General features: G+C 66.0%; 1 protein-coding gene across 1 annotated transcript in view; it reads right to left on the bottom strand.

Annotated features, from left to right (window-relative positions):
* The window catches only part of LOC101631447, an 8,591-nt gene that overhangs the window by 2,329 nt on the left and 3,017 nt on the right, over positions 1–3,245 (bottom strand). The gene's annotated exons all lie outside the window — the stretch shown is intronic.

The raw sequence follows: 3,245 nt of genomic DNA, 5'->3' as shown, positions 1-3,245 counted from the left end.
GGTCGCCAGCCTGGGCACCTCGCCTGTCCCCTCGTACCTGCCCCGACCCGCACCCCAGCCACCTGGCCTCCGAGGCGCGCCCCGCCGCGGATAGGCTGCGCCCGGCCCCCGGGGGCGGGACCATCGCGCCTCGGGCTCGGTCACCCAATCCCGCGTCCGGGCGTCCTGGTCCTCGTCCTCGCCTTCGCGACCACGGAGGCCTGGCCGTGGGGAGGCCACCGGCCTCCTGTCTCTCACATCCGAACGCCTTTTCCAGACGCCAGGAAACGCCCTCCTGGGGGACACCCCTCGGGCGATGCAGACCCGGCCGCGAGGACAAAGCCCAGAGCTGGGGGCCCGAGGGAGCGGGGCGAGTACGGCAGAGCACCCTCAACCTCCCAGAGCACGGTGCCACGGTCCAGTCAGCGGGGGTTCCCGCCAGAACCTCGCTGTAGGGCCGCATGAAGAGGGGTGGCGCAGGCTCCAGAAGCCCGTCCGAGGGTCCCAGCCCAGCTGGCAGTGCCCTCCTGGCGCCGTCACAGGGGCCGGGCCCACAGCGGTGCCGGAGCGCGCAGATGGACGCCGCGTCCCCCGCAGCGCCAGCGTTCTCGCCTCCGCCCGCCCGGGGCGCCGGCCAGCGGCCAGCGCACCCGGGGCCAGCTCCTGCCGCGCTCCTCCTCCGAGCGAGGCCGTCTCCACGGAACCCGGCGGCGCGCGCCCGCCGGCCCCTGGGTGTGAGGGGCGCGCCCCAACTGCTGCGGCTGGAGGGGCTGTTTCCTCACTTCAGGAGTGGAGCCCACCGCGAGGTGCAGCGGCCGCAGGAGGCCCGGAGGCTCAGAACCGAGGGCCCTGCTGTGGCCCTTTCGGTAGCTCCTCCCCGGCTGGGTGCTGTGGCCCTGCAAGCCCCCCGCACTGCCCTCCAGGTTGGGTCCCTCAGGGCCAGCGTTCACGGCGGCTGGCGTGTGGAAGTCCAGCCTACGCCCCCCCCCCCCACGCAGCACCCCCTCCCCCCGCCTGCCGGCCATCTACCTACAGGTCACTCGGGCTGCAGTGAACCCACCAGCGTTTCACTGGGGTCTGGACTCAGCTGTCTGATAAAAAGCCCTCAAAAGTCCACCCCACCGGGGGCTGGATGCCACAGCCGAAGTACACCCCACGGCTGGGTACTTCTCTGCAGTCAAAAATAACACGCAAGGCAGAGACAAGGCTCAAACACACCGAGCCAAAGGCCCCCACACACAACGCCCGCGACTGCATCTGCGCCACACGGCACAGAATGCCCACGAACCCCAGCGCCACACAAACCACATCTGTGGCTGCTGGAGGCCAGTGGGGGAGGGGGCGAGTGGGTCACCCCCACTGTGGCCGCTCGCAGATTCCTGACCCTGAGAAGCAACGAGACAACAAACTCCTACTGTTTGAACTTACTACGCTTCCAGAACTCGTCACGCAGCAATACTTAACCACCTCGGGTTCAGACTCTTAAAAATGGACTCTTAAATGACAAGTGTTGGGGAGCATGTGGAGAGTTGGAGACTGCGTGCCGTTGGGGGAGTGAAAAGATGATGCAGTTGTCATACAACGGAATACGGTGGGTCCTCAAAAACCAGCAAAGTCGCCCCCTGACCCAGCAATCGCGTTCGGGAATAGCTCAGAAGAACTGGAGTGGGTGGTTGTGCACCTGGGATCATGGCAGCGTTCTCTGCAGTCATGACCAGGCACCCGTAGCAAAACGCGGTGCGGAATATTATTCAGCCGTGAAGAGGAGAGAGATTCTGAGATGCATGAACTTGATGACATGTTGCTAAGTGAAAAAAGTCTCAAAAATAAAATACCGTCCGACCCCCGTTGGATGAGGGACCTAGAGGAGCGAGTTCTCAGAAGGAGCAAGTAGGATGCTGAGCGCCAAGGGCAGAGGGGAGTGCGGGCTTCAGAGCCACGTGCGCTCGGGTTTCGGCTCCAAGGACCAAGAGTTCTGGAGGCGGCGCGTGGTGGTGGTAAATGTACCGAGCGCTGAGCTGCACACTGCAAAATGGCTAAGACGGCAAACTGTTGAACCCTGCGTTTGTGGGAAATGCTACAATCGTGGGGACAGGGTGAACACACTGGTCGTGGGAACCTCCAGCACCACCCGCGGGTGCAGGCAGGCAGCTGGGACGTGCGGTGCGAGCATCCCCCACCCGCACGCCCACCACCCACTGTCCCTCTGCGTGGGGGTGGGGATGCCGGGAGCGGCCCCCCAACCAGCACGCATGGGGCTGGGCCGGCGCTTCGGCCCTGCCACTCCTTCACCCTTTGGGGCGTGGGGCCTTCACCATCCCCCATCACCATGTGCTCCCCAGAAGGGACCCCCACTTGCCCACAGTGGTAACTCGCTCCTTCACCCCATGAGCACACCATTGATACCACCTGCCTCCCTCGATTGGGGCCCCCAAATAAATCTCTTGCACCCCTTTCCTGGTCTGCAGATCTGCGTCAGGAAGGGCAGGCACCTCGATCACCCACCTGCCCGCCCACCCTTTCCGGAAGCCCAGTGGGCAGGCCCACCCTAGTGCAGGGGGCACAGCAGAGCCGGAGAGCCGGGGCCTCGGCACCGGGCTCCCAGCCCAGACCTCAGGGACCAGGCCGCCCTCCGGGAGGGCCCAGCACCAGCGCGAGCAAGGCCAGGGCCGGCAGCCAGGCAGCGGGGCCGGAGGGGCGGGCAGGAGCCTCCAAGCCCTCCCAGGCCACCTGCTTCCCACGTGCTATTGTCACATGGGGGGGTCCCCTCTGCAATCTCGCAGAGGCCCCCTCAAAGACTGCTGCCCTCCCACCCTGACACAGGTCGGTCCTGGCTGGTCAGCACCGACAGTGAAGCTAGCCCTTGGGCTTCCTTGGGCTGAAGCTCAGAAGGCCCGTCCGGAGGGCCCTGCGGAAGGTTCCAGGTCTCAGGCTTACACACCCTCTCTCCGGGCACCTTAGCCCTAGTTTTCCAAACAGCAGATCAAGATGTAGATGCCCTGGGCCTAATCGGGAGCTTAACCTGTGTCACGCCCTGCCGGCCTCCCTCAGGGGAGTGACCTGCTGCCGCGGGGCAGGACGCGCCTTTGGAGAGGGCAGACGGCAGCGTGGGAGCCTCCAGCCCCTGCTCCCACACCCCCTGGACCAGGGAGCCGCCTTCCTCATTGGTCCCCCACACCCCGTCAGGGGCCGCCCCGAGGTGGAGCGAGGTGAGGCAGGTGAGCCGCTCCGCTGGGCAGGAAAGGGAAGCCCCACCCCTCCGTCCC

The sequence above is a fragment of the Condylura cristata genome, unplaced genomic scaffold (genome assembly GCF_000260355.1).
Source record: "Condylura cristata isolate star-nosed mole 26May11 unplaced genomic scaffold, ConCri1.0 scaffold00025, whole genome shotgun sequence".
Classification (NCBI taxonomy): Eukaryota; Metazoa; Chordata; class Mammalia; order Eulipotyphla; family Talpidae; genus Condylura; species Condylura cristata.
The sequence above is the reverse complement of the archived record's forward strand: the minus strand, read 5'-3'. Positions and strand labels throughout refer to the sequence as shown.